Source organism: Littorina saxatilis, unplaced genomic scaffold, assembly GCF_037325665.1.
Source record: "Littorina saxatilis isolate snail1 unplaced genomic scaffold, US_GU_Lsax_2.0 scaffold_229, whole genome shotgun sequence".
Classification (NCBI taxonomy): Eukaryota; Metazoa; Mollusca; class Gastropoda; order Littorinimorpha; family Littorinidae; genus Littorina; species Littorina saxatilis.
In genome coordinates this window covers 137489-152049 of record NW_027125834.1, presented here as the reverse complement: position 1 = coordinate 152049, position 14561 = coordinate 137489, and positions in this window count along the sequence as shown.

Genomic DNA, 14561 nt, shown 5'->3' with positions numbered 1-14561 from the left:
AAGGCAAAACCATCCTGCTACCGGAAGCGATAGCCGCCGAAGCCATCTTGGCTAATGGCAAGGCAAAGGAAGAAAACAAAGGTCTGCCAGTGCTAACTAGACGAAGCTTCCGGTTGGTGGTCACAGAAAGATGAGCCACACGACCAGAAGCAGCAAGCCAGGGCTGAGCCTCTACAGGAGCATCCCCATAAACCGATAACAGCGGAAGAGGAACATCGCTCTGATAAACTTTAGCAAGTTGATAAGCCACATCAGGTGACTCTAAAAACTTGAAGTTCTCAGCCCGTTTCTGATAAGAAACGAAATCAGCAAAAGCTGATGGAGGAGGAGCAGCGGAAGCGGTTGCCGCAAACACCCCTTCCGCGAAGCAGTGTGCAGTAACCTCTGCTGCCAAAGCCAACAAATGATGTAGCTTAGCCGGAAGTTGGCGAGAAGCTTCCTCATCTGCATCTGATGCTTCTTCCTACATATCCTGTTCATCCCCAACCGAAGCATCACAACGATCAACTGGGGGATGTCCAGCAGAACCGACATCCGGTGAGGCAAATTGAGCCACCATCCGGCTGTCCAATGCCAGCGGAAAGGCTGGGAAAGGAAGCGGATGTAGCCTGAGAAAGGCTAGCGGAAGCCGCAACAGCGGAACCGGAAGCCACAGGCTGATGAATGACTCCCGCCAGCAGCGAAGTGCTAACGGCGGAAGTCAAACCTCTCCTGCCACCGGAAGCCGCCCCGACTGAATTGAGGGGGCGGAACCAGCAGAGGACCCTCTCCTGCCACCGGAAGCCGCCCCGACTGGAATTGAGGGGGCGGAACCAGCAGAGGATTGACTAGCATGAGCATCGACCAGCCCCAATAAATTGGAACCGGAAGATCCTGTAACCTGTCTGCCAGCAGCCGCCCCGACTGGAATTGAGGGAGCGGAACCAGCAGACACATGCCCTTCACATCCCATGCCCAGGACCGTGAAAACGGAGCCAGGTTGGTCTGTGGAAAAACCCTTACGGTCAGTGTGCAATTCCGCCGAGACGGAAACCGACGTAAAAGGTTTGCGTACTTCGCCAAGAACACCCGAAAGTGCTGATGTCCTAGACTCAGACAAAAACTTGTCGAAAGATGAGTCCGACATATCCAACACCGTCGTTGGATCTGCCACCACGCCAGCGGACGTGACCGTAGCAGTCGGTTCAGTGCGAACCCGCGCAAGCGAGGAAACATTAGTAACACCCGAAGGACGAGACAGAGCAGCATGTTGGGCTATTTGTCTTTCCGACGAGATCAACTCATGCACTTCTGTTTTGAAAGACGATAAAATCGCTAGCAAATCAGCCTTAGACAAAGATGAATCTACGCTAGGCGCTTGAACTTTAGTGGAAGGTGCCGAAAAAGACTCGGTTGGTTTGTCAATCGAAACTGAAAACGATTCATTCGCCGGGTTGAAAACAGAGACAGAAACGTTATCTCCCGGTGAAATCTTCTGAGTCCGAGACGGAGTGGTAGTAGCCACCTTAACTTTGGATTGAGTCGCTTTGCCTGATTGAGAGCTAGGAGAGCAAGCCTGTCTGGTCGAACTCCGAGTTCTTTCTCTCTCCTTATCTTTCGGTTTGTCCGCCATTTTGGATGACAAAAAAGAACCAAAACATAAGACGCAAAACGCTCCAAACAGTTAATAAAACGCGTCTCGGTAATAAAAATGAAAGATCTCACCCAATACTTGGAGTAGTGAAGAGACAACGAAAGCGAAACCAAGGTCCGATGGTCAGACACCGTCGTGAATACCAGCAGATAGAAAAATGAAGACAGAGTGCAACACACGTCTTGCTCCGTGTGTTGAAGAAAAAGGAATGAGTATTACCGGTATACGGCCTGCGCATGCGCGGGCACCGGTAGGGGAGATAACTACCACGGATCATGCCTTATATGGCAGGTGGTTTTTGTTTTAGAGTTATCTCCCCATGTTACCATGTAAGAGTGCTTCAATGTCTTAGCAACCAAACGAAGTTATTGCTATCTATGTGAGTTGCGTAAGAATATGTAATTTAATTTCATTCTAACCAGAACCATATGTGTGTTTTTTAAAAGGCTGAAAGGCTCAAAACATTTTATTACCATTCCAGTGTACACTGTGGCTTTTGGACCAATCAGGCCCCGTATTCTTTAAATAGCTGCAACTCATATACTGGCCTGTAAAACCACTTACGCCCGATAAATCCGCTAAGTGTTGTTTATGAAACACCGGTAAGTCCTTACCGGGGTGTCTCCGAGCTGTAAAGTTAGAGGACCCCATCCCCCTCCTGTAAAGTCGCTACCTGTCGGTAACTTCACCAACACTGTCCTTGTCACTTTTTTCATACGTTATTCAAACCGTCAATTTTCAATAAATCTTGTTCAAATATTGTTTGTAGATTTATGTCCCTCATGGACACACATTGGTGTCATTTAAGCACCAATGCATTGCGGACAAATACGAGATACTGCTCGCGAAAGATTTCAACCGATGCTCGATCATACCGGCTTTGTGGCGAAAGCGTGCTCGCGTCTTCTTTAATGCATTACAGTGTCGAGAATCTTTCATCTGATTCCGTGGCCGATCGGTTATATCATTCGCCTGATACGCTATTGAGTCGAGTTTAAATCGCCATCTGGCCGTTCTTTTTATTTTACTCTTTGTCATTTGTTTATTTTTGTTTATTTTCTTCATGTGCAAGAGAGTACGTTGTAATATCAAAATTGATTTTAAAAATTAATTTTAGGCAGGAATTAGTTTCTTTTTAAAAATCTTTTGTTACCACGATATTAGTTTATTGATAAAGTTTGTTAATTTAAACATGTAAACATTTGGTTGAAAAAAGAAAAAGACCAATGAAGAAGAATGCTCCCCGCTTAAAATAAAAAAGGTGAGAGAAAAGGCAAACAAAAATAACGGTAGCAGCCACCCGCATGCAACTGAGGTTAAAAAAATTTAAATAAAAATAAAAAATAACAAGAAGAGCAAACGCTCGATCGAGTCACTTTCGCAGTTCTGAATATTATATGAGGCATCAGATGGACAGGAAGAAATTGCTATTCACAACACAATGAGTCACGTTCACATAAAATTTGAGCCCGGTCACTTTTATAGTTTCCGAGAAAAGCCCAACGTTAAGTTGTGTGTTGCCGAACAGAAAAGGCTAGTTATCTCCCTTGTTTTTCTGATAACGTTCGTAAAAGGCTACAGATGTAAATACTTTGATGTAAAGAATAATCCTACAAAGTTTCAATCACATCCGATGAACTTTGTCAAAGATATAAAATGTCTAATTTTTCCTTTGACGCTGACCTGTGACCTTGAAAAAGGTCAAAGGTCAACGAAACCATCGTTAAAGTGTAGAGGTCATTGGAGGTCACGACTAAACAAAATATGAGCCCGATCGCTTTGATAGTTTCCGAGAAAAGTCCAACGTTAAGGTGGTGTCTACGGACGGCCGGCCGGACGGCCGGCCGGACAGACTAACACTGACCGATTACATAGAGTCACTTTTTCTCAAGTGACTCAAAAATGTCTCCCCGTGTTTTTACATTTAGTCAAGTTTTGACTAAATGTTTTAACGTAGAGGGGGGAATCGAGACGAGGGTGTGGTGTATGTGTGTGTGTGTGTCTGTGCGTGTTTGTGTGTGTAGAGCGATTCAGACCAAACTACTGGACCGATCTTTATGAAATTTGACAGGAGAGTTCCTGGGTATGATATCCCCGAATGTTTTTTTACATTATTTTAGTCAAGCTCTTGCTGTCTGTCTGTCTGTCTGTGTGTGTGTAGAGCGATTCAGACCAAACTACTGGACCGATCTTTATGAAATTTGACATGAGAGTTTCTGGGAATGATATCCCCGGACATTTTTTAATTTTTTTCGATAAATACCTTTGATGACGTCATATCCGGCTTTTTGTAAAAGTTGAGGCGGCACTGTCACACCCTCATTTTTCAATCAAATTGATTGAAATTTTGGCCCAGCAATCTTCGACGAAGGCCGGACTTCGGTATTGCATTTCAGCTTGGTGGCTTAAAAATTAATTAATGACTTTGGTCATTAAAAATCTGAAAATTGTAAAAAAAAAAAATTTTTTTAAACGATCCAAATTTACGTTTATCTTATTCTTCATCATTTTCTGATTCCAAAAACATATAAATATGTTATATTCGGATTAAAAACAAGCTCTGAAAATTAAAAATATAAAAATTATTATTAAAATAAAATTTCCGAAATCGATTTAAAAACAATTTCATCTTATTCCTTGTGGGTTCCTGATTCCAAAAACATATAGATGTGATATGTTTGGATTAAAAACACGCTCAGAAAGTTAAAAAGAATAGAGATAAAGAAAAGCGTGCTATCCTTCTCAGCGCAACTACTACCCCGCTCTTCTTGTCAATTTCACTGCCTGTGCATCGAGCGGTGGACTGACGATGCTACGAGTATACGCTCTTGCTGTAAAAATGCAGTGAGTTCAGTTTCATTCTGTTAGTTTGACAGCTTGACTAAATGTTGTATTTTCGCCTTACGCGACTTGTTTTTTATTTTTTTCGATAAATGTCTTTGATGACGTCATATCCGACTTTTTGTAAAAGTTGAGGCGGCACTGTCACACCCTCATTTTTCAATCAAATTGATTGAAATTTTGGCCAAGCAATCTTCGACGAAGGCCGGACTTCGGTATTGCATTTCAGCTTGGTGGCTTAAAAATTAATTAATGACTTTGGTCATTAAAAATCTGAAAATTGTAAAAAAAAAAATTTTTTTTTTATAAAACGATCCAAATTTACGTTCATCTTATTCTTTATCATGTTCTAATTCCATAAACATATAAATATGTTATATTTGGATTAAAAACAAGCTCTCAAAATTAAAAATATAAAAATTATGATCAAAATTAACTTTCCGAAATCGTTTTAAAATCAATTTCATCTTATTCCTTGTCGGTTACTGATTCTAAAAACATATAGATGTGATATGTTTGGATTAAAAACACGCTCAGAAAGTTAAAACGAAGAGAGGTACAGTAAAGCGTGCTATGAAGCACAGCGCAACCGCTACCGCGCCAAACAGGCTCGTAACTTTCACTGCCTTTTGCACTAGCGGCGGACTACGTTCAGTTTCATTCTGTGAGTTCCACAGCTTGACTAAATGTAGTAATTTCGCCTTACGCGACTTGTTATTTCATTCAGTTTGTTTGGGTTGTTGCTATTGACTTTGAAACTGACACGCCGGCGAAAACGCCGGTAACGCGTGCGCAGAGAAGATCAAGCATGGGGAATCTCATATTCTTAAAATAACCAACACTGGTAGCTGCCGACCTTCCGCAAGACTCACGTGAATACCGGGGGAAAATAAATAATTACTGGGCAGTAAAAATAAATACTGGGCGGTAGTTAAACGACATTTTGACTTTGTAGGACACAATGTTGCAGCTTTTTCAAGAATATGTGCCCAGGACTGATTCTAGTTGACCCTCTAAATGTTACAACGTGTAGGCAGGGACCCTTTTTGTTTATAACGCTAAAAATTAACAAGACAGAGTAAACATTGGAACTAGCAATATTAGCGTGACTTATTCTACAGAATACCATTTCAAATGCTGTCAGATAATACACTCTTCATCTACAAAAACAGACAAGAAGGGCAAAGCCCATACGACTCACATGCTTTACACATTTTTCCTACCAAAATACATGTGACCTTGACCCAAGGTCAAGGTCATCCAAGGTCATGCAACACAAAGCTGTTAATTCAAGACATAGGAAGTACAATGGTGCTTATTGGCTCTTTCTACCATGAGATATGGTCACTTTTAGTGGTTCACTACCTTATTTTGGTCACATTTCATAAGGGTCAAAGTGACCTTGACCTTGATCATATGTGACCAAATGTGTCTCATGATGAAAGCATAACATGTGCCCCACATAATTTTTAAGTTTGAAACAGTTATCTTCCATAGTTCAGGGTCAAGGTCACTTCAAAATATGTATACAATCCAACTTTGAAGAGCTCCTGTGACCTTGACCTTGAAGCAAGGTAAACCAAACTGGTATCAAAAGATGGGGCTTACTTTGCCCTATATATCATATATAGGTGAGGTATTGAATCTCAAAAACTTCAGAGAAAATGGGAAAAATGTGAAAAATAGCTGTTTTTAAGGCAACATTTATGGCCCCTGCGACCTTGACCTTGAAGCAAGGTCAAGATGCTATGTATGTTTTTTGGGGCCTTGTCATCATACACCATCTTGCCAAATTTGGTACTGATAGACTGAATAGTGTCCAAGAAATATCCAACGTTAAAGTTTTCCGGACGTCCGGACGGACGGACGGACGACTCGGGTGAGTACATAGACTCACTTTTGCTTCGCATGTGAGTCAAAAAACTATATCTTTACGTCATTTCCTTTCTCTCTGGCGTTGTGTCGAAATCTGTCGCTCTCAGATGGACGAGAAAAATTGAAGCAACAAAGATGCATGTTCAACATGGTTTATTATGTGAGATAGTTGTGTAAACGCATTTGACCTGTGAATATTCATCACGTCAGGTAAGTGACTCTGATCGGCTCACAGGCATAATCAGATAAGAGCGATCCAGTTCCCATTGCGGCTGTTCCGTCTAATTTGCGGGGACGCTTCAAAAGTTCTTTTGGTCAAAATAGACGGTGATAAAACTGTTATTTCTTATATGCTGTCTGTTAGCAAAAGATAACAGACATGTCTTTCGCGCATGCGCAATGTATGTAGGGAGGTAACCTTGACCTATAACCCTGACCCGGTCAAGACCGTTTTTTGGGGGGGGTTACTTCCCTCTGCTGGGGTAAAGCGTAGTTCAGCGTCTTAGCACTTAAACTGAAGTTATTGCTATATGTGAGTTGGGATAAGATATATGTAATTTAATTATATTTTGAACTTTTTTCCAAATGGGCAATCAGAAATACACCAGAAAATTATTACGCCAAACCTACCAGTTCATGACTATGAGTGACACAACTGTTGAACGCTGAAGAAAAAGAAGAAAAAGTACCCCTGCAAACACAAAATCTGATCTCAGGAGTTTTACCTGCCAGTTCGTTAGAACGTCTATTGTTGTAGCCCTCAGCCCCAGGTGCACCCATGGGAACCAGTCTCTGTCCAACCCCCATACATGGGTCAATCGATCCACTCTGCATGCCAAGCATCCCACCTGGAAAAATAAACAATGTTTGCAAAAAAAATAACAACACGGACAATTAAGTTCATCGAACGTTTAACCGACAACACAAAACATTCACAAGAGCCTGATCCAAAAATCTTTAAAGTCAACGAACAAGGTACTCAAGAGATAAAATGACAATGATGTAAAGATAAAACTTTATTCCCCCCTCTGCTTCTTTCTCTCTGTAAACTTGTAGGGCTAGTTATTTTTCGGTAACTTACCCAGCAACCAAAATCACTTACCCAACAACAAGCCTGAATCCTCGATAGCTCACAGGGTCAGGAGCTAGAGTTAGCGGGATTTACTTTTGTGATTACAAAGTTCCGAAAGCTCTAATGTACGAAATATACATCTCTGGAGCAAGCAATACAAACATACCGCATTTACATTACCAATTGCAGGCTTGAACACATGAATCTCCATATAAAATCCATGAGTTCGGTTGTTTTCTGAATCTAGATCTGCCGTGCACAAACGTTCAACAAAAGCAAATTCCCAAGGCAAGTGACTCTCATACTTTGTCTAGCGACAAGAGTAGTTCCCGTTTCAAATTTCTTTTCACTCAGTTGCTTCGACAAATGACTGCAATGCGAAGGTCAGATTTCAACAATATTTCATTTTATAAACAGATCACACGCAACCACATGCACACATCACATCAATTTAAAGAACATAAAGCGGTTTCATACATTATTTTGCCCCAGAAAACCAAACTTCATACAGTAATTAACGTTGGAACACGGGTGCAAAAGTTCGTCTGCTAGTACCATTCCCATCCCACACACCCTCATGCTAGTGACAGGCCTATAACGTCACAAGGGAAATTTACAATTTCCCTCATGTTTCCTTTATTTGTCTCCCTTAAAGCAAGGGTATTCATTCTTTTGCAACCCATACAAACGGTCATACCCCACTAGAGTTATATTCCACTATTTTCAACTAAGCCATGCAATTAAAATATGCACAACAAACATCTTAAAACATTTCAAACTAAAGGCAAATGATAAAAACTTACTGAACTCGCAAATATATTATGGCAGCTCTGTGCATTTCTAGATTGGAAGAACAGTGACGCAAAGTTTACACTTGACGTCATCTTGCATTTTTAAAAACTGGGTTCACAACATGCCTTCCTGACAATGATTTCTTACAATAACTACACTTAATGTGATAATTAAATCCAATGAGCTGGGTCAAGCATGAAAACTCCCAGAAAAGTTAGACCATTCAAATTTACCTGAAATTAGATCATCATTGACCTCCCATAGTGGTTCATCCCTGGCTTTTTCAAAAGTATCATCTCCTGGTTGATGAAGAGGCTGGACACGGATTGAGAAGTTCCTGGAGCCCAAAACCTTTCTCCATACTTCACCTTGGCAGTAAAAGAAAACGAGTCAAGTGAAGCGATATAAAAGCATTTTGTCAATTTGTCAACATCAAACTAAAAGATCAACACTAAGTTAAAACCAGTCATCGCTGAGACTACATTTAGAAAGTCTCAGCTAGCCATACCCGAAGCATGTGAATGTAGTACTTACTTAACCTATTTTCTTTAATTCTGAGAACATTTTGAGGTACCACATGATATATCTTTTCTTTTTTTTAATTAAGGAGAAGATGGAGTAATACAATGCAATCTTATTTAATTCTGCAAGTGAAAATTTGATTTTAAGGACAACTTTAAGGAGCAAACTTATTAACTCATTTTTAGGCTTCCAAGCTGAAATGCAATCCCGTAGTAAGTTCAATCAATTTGGTTGAAAAATGAGACTGTGACAGTACAGCCTCATTTTCACTATAAGCCGGTTATGACTGCATCAAAGACATTTATATAAAAAAAAATGAAAAAACGTGTGGATGTATCACTTGGGAGATTTGTATGTCAAGTTCCATGAAGATCGGTCCAGTATTTTTCTCTGAATTGCTCCATGCACACACACAGACATACACCACCACCCTCGTCTTTGTTTAAACATTTAGTCAAAATTAGGTCCTCAGCAAACAGATATGACACAGTGTGTGGCAATTTGATGTCATGCTTTCCATGTTGTTCTTACTGACGTTTGTTTTATTGTCTACGTCAAAAACGTCTCACTAGTCCTTGGTGACCGCCTCTGCATTAGGCACACAAAAAAAAGGTGTGGTTAAGGTAACATATCCAACAAAAATAGGGTAGGAAGGTAGGCAATCACTTTTTATTTTTGTATTTTTTTTTCTAATGTGTAAACATTAAAATTACTTGACAGGGAAATAAGTGTGCGACTCGAGCGCTTTCGCTTTCATTGCGTTTTCTGCACTCGTTTTCTTGGGTTTTTTTGTTTTTGTTTTTGTTTTTGACAAATGTAAAAAAAAGTTATAGGGTCGGCCCCTAAAAATAGGGTAGGTCGGGTTACCGTAACCACACCTATTTTTTTTTTAGGCCTTATCAATAATGTTGTTTACGACAGTGCTGTATTTTTCTCAGTGACAGTCCTAATGTTATTCAGTTACTCAGTGACATCATATTATTGTTCTCTGTAACAGTCTCATGGTTGCCACTCCTAAAAAATGAAAAACCTTAAAGTATGTGGGGTGCAGGGGCAGCGCCCCCTGCTGGGGAGTACGGGGGACAACGCCCCCTGTACGTTGAACAATTTTACGATCTAAGAGCCATTATTTGGCCTCCCCTGCAAATTATTTACACAAAACAGCAAAAATTATATCCTCCTTCAAAGCAATTGATAACAGCACAACAAAGAATCAACAGAAAAATGCCTCATGAACAGTTCAGTTTACACTAAACAAAAAGTCATACCTGAAGTCCAAGGAAATTGTTTCTAATCAAAAAGATTTCAGTTCTGGAATGTTGGGTCTACCTCACTCTCAGCTCGAGAAACAAAAATGTGTTGTATGAATCCAATGTGAACTTTAACTACCTAACCTTGTCACCACACACCATGACATGTTAATTCCAAGAATAATAAACTGAAACACAGTTTTGAAGTTGGTAAACAGAACAGATTTAAAGTCCAAAAACTAAGCCATATGTAGTTGGTGATAGTCCTCCAAAATGACACTGACAGAAAAAGTGTAGATCTTGAACAATGCAGAACTTCAGAAGTCCAGGAAAAATGTATCAAAAAATGTATCAACAAGTTTTCAGTTCTGGGATGTCACTCATCATTGATCAAGAAAACAAAAACTCGAGAGTTGCTTGTGTCCTTTTTTTTGGGTACAACAGTCTTCCTTTTGCTGAGAGAAGAACTTTGATAGATTTGGAGAAAATGATGCAGTCAAATCAATCTTCTTCAGCCAAGTTCGATGCTCTGTGTTTGTGTCATTCTTCTCTGCTAGCCATTCTCACTTCCACTTGTTTTTATACCCGCCTCCAGTTTCTCAAGCTTAGAGTGATCGTCATCTTCACTGATGTACGGCATGTTGAAGCGAAATTTGCAACGGTTTTCACAACAAACTTTCTCGCATCGACAAATCGCATACACCTAGAAAAATGGCGGCTTTAGCAATGCCCAGATTCTCTCCTCCCGCCAAAAGAGCTTCAAAACTCGGATCAATCTCTGGTCAAAATTCAACCGAGCGAAACGAACCACGATTTTTTTCTCTGAATTTTTGTTTTTTCGCAACAAAATTGAAAACCCGGAATTTTCGGCTGTGGACATTTAAAAAAAAACGGAATTCCGGCACCTTGCCGGAAGAGTGGCAACCATGCAGTCTGCATCCCATTATCCTTGTCCTCAGAGACAGTATCTTATGTTATTGTCCAACGCGACGCCTTATTGTCCTACGCGACAGCGTCTAATTGTCCTAGGCGAGTGTCCTATGCGACAGCGTCTAATTGTCCTACACGACAGTGTCCCATGTTATTGTCCTGTCCTGGGTTATTGTCCTAGGCGACAGCGTCTTATTGTCCTACGCGACAGAGTCCTATATTATTGTCCTGTCCTAGGTTATTGTCTTAGGCAACAGTGTCCCATGTTATTGTCCCGTCCTAGGTTATTGTCCTAGGTGACAAGTCAAGTCAAGTCAAGTCAAGTTTTATTCCAATAAAACCCCGTGAGGGTACATGGAAAATTAAAAAAACACAATAAAAACACATTTCATTCAACACCAAATAAAAGGAACTAAAACAAAAAGAAATCAGACTATGTACAGAAAAGGGAGGTGAGGGGTGAGGGAGAGCAAAAACAATACAAGAAACAATTCAACAATAATAATAAATAATAATAATAATAATAATAATAATAATAATAATAATAATAATAATAATACTAATAATAATAAAACACTACAAGTGCAAAGTGATTACATACATTTCTTTACTATGGGAAATGGGAAATGGGGGGAAGGGAGAGGGGGGGGTGATGGGTGGGTTAACATAAGGACAAAAATACTATTACAAACAACACAAAACAGATAACGGAGTATAAAGCTAAAAGAGAATTAAATTTTACTCGCTTCTCAAACAGTCCATGACAAGTGTCATGAACTTTGCGAGTTTTAGCAATAAACTCTTTTTTGTAGTGGAAAAAAGCTCTCTGAATTTAACTGAATTGGGGCGGGCATAATAATAGCACCGTAACAACTGTTTTCTATAATTGGTAAAAAAAGGACATACAGTGTCCCATGTTATTGTCCTGTCCTAGGTTATTGTCCTATGCGACAGTGTCCCATGTTATTGTCCTGTCCTAGGTTATTGTGCTACGCGACAATGTCTTATTGTCCTACGCAACAGCATCTTATTATCCTACGCGATAGCGTCTAATTGTCCTACGCGACAGTGTCCCATGTTATTGTCCTGTCCTAGGTTATTGTCCAAGGCGACAGCGCCTTCTTGTCCTACGCAACAGAGTCCTATGTTATTGTCCTGTCCTAGGTTATTGTCCTAGGCGATAGTGTCCCATGTTATTGTCCTGTCCTATTGTTATTGTACTCAGCGACAGTGTCCTAGGTTATTGTCCTGTCCTACGTTACTGTCCTACGCGACAGCGTCTCATAGTCCTACGCGACAGCATCTTATTATTATATGCGGCAGTGTCTTATTGTTATTCTCCTGTCCTATGTTACTGTCCTACGCGACAATGTCTTATAGTCCTACGCGACACTCTGCGTCTTATAGTCCTACGCGACAGCATCTTATTATCATATGCGGCAGTGTCTTATTGTTATTGTCCTGTCCTATGTTACTGTCCTACACGACAATGTCTTATTTTTTGTTTAAACAGTATTTTATTCGTAAACAGACACATGATAATATAACAACATCATTAAGAAGGAGCACAACAAGTTTAAAACTTATGATAAGTGCTCACATAAACATGCCTGAAATTTCATGGCGGAATATGATCAATGCGACACATTTTTTTAAAAAAGAGAAGAAAAAAAAAAGGGTGGGAAAAAAAGGAGAAAAACAACAAGGAAAACTTTGTTTGAATTATCGAACACAATCTGTGTCAATACCGAAAACGAAAACAAATACAAAACTTATTGTCCTACGTGACAGCGTCTTATTGTCATATACGACAGTGTCCTATTGTTATTGTCCTCAGCGTTAGAGTCCTATGTTATTGTCCTGTCCTATGTTCTCTTTACAGGAGAACATTGTTGAATTGCATTTTGATAGTGCGTACATACTGTAATCTGCAAAGATCACATCATGCACTTCCTGAGAAAGCAAAACTGAACGATACAAGTCTACACCCTGTTAATCTATCACAAGCAATGTGACCCTCACCTTCTGAAACTGGTGCGACAGTAGTTGTTTGTTCTGATGGTGTCCAAACCGCTTCTTTCGTAAATCTGTCCTCTCGGTTTGTCACTACTCGACTAGGAACTGATAGGTTAGCATCCTCAGGTTGCATGACTTGTAAACCATTCGTCGTAAGGTCAGTGACGTGCAAGGTCTGGTCACTTAGCTGACCTAACAGTGAAGAAGAAAACACAGAAAAAATTCACTGAGTATGTGTTTTTTTTCACGCACAATTATGACAAATCAATCCACCCAAAAAAGTAAAAACGGACATAGAAAAAAGGGATACACAGACAGAGACAGATACAGAAAGAGGATAAGAATAAGAGAAGATAAGATTTCATATAGTCCTGTGAGGTTACCCTCATGAAAATTCGGGCTGCTTTCTCACTGACACTGGGGAAAGCGAGCTGCCATTCATTATCCCATGACTTGCCTCTTTGTCTATGTTAACTGAGGAGGTGAATAAGCTGCATATTTCATGGGTTCCGGGAGCGTATTGCATAGTTAATGTTGTAATATATATTCATCTGTAAACACGAATCGTCGCCTTTCTAAAACGTACAAATTAGAAACAACTTTAATATGTTTTTTTTAAATATAAATGACGAAACTATAAATTCTACTTGCTCAACTAGGACAACAATGTCACGTTGTATTTTACCAAATAATGACTCACAAAAACTCAAAAACAGAACATTTTTGAGAAGAAAAACAAACAAACAAGGAGGACAACTCCGCTTGTCGAAGATCCAATCGTACGTTTCCAGTCACGCATTCAGCTCATTTCCAGTCATTCTATGACAATCTCGTTAGTAAAAGTACTGCTGACAATTAAGTTTTGGCATTTGTTGACTATCCAAACTGTGCTGTTGAAGCACTACAATTTCACGTAGCGGTTCATATTCAATCTGAAAGCGTCTTCTACAAGCAGCATCGGGCCAAAGGTCATCGTGTAGGATTCAAGGCGAGTAACTCTCGAACAAACTAATCGTGGATCATTTCAGCAGCAAAATCATTATCTAACTAACCGTTTTTTGACAAGACAGAACTATAAATGAAACCGTAGGCATTCTGTTTTATTAATCTTTTGTTTAAATGCAGTATGTGATGCGGGGAATAGAACTAGCTTTGCGTATGAATTGTTATGCGGAAGATCTCGGCGAGAGGAAAAAAGCAAGAGCAGGATTGTGTTGAAAAAGTTGATGTTTTTGATGAAAACGTCGAGGTCAAGGGATAAAAAGCTTTCACACCTCGTCCTGAATAGCTTGCGTACTTTCCCTCGGGTAGATTTTTAGGTATTTCCTCGCCAGAGGCTCGGGAATTTATACCTGAAAATCGACCCTCGGGAAAAATATGCAAGCTATTCAGGACGAGGTGTGTGTGTGTGTGTATGTGTGTGTGTGTGTGTGTGTGTGTGTGTGTGTGTGTGTGTGTGAGTGTGTGTGTGTGTGTGTGTGTGTGTGCATTAAACAAGAGAGAGAGAGAGAGAGAGCAGCTCAATACCTGAATCTTGAAGAGTACCAAACACAACTGGATACATATTGTCAGAAACTGACACCGATGTACTGACCTTTCTGCAAAAGACAAAGTTAGTCTCATATTCCAT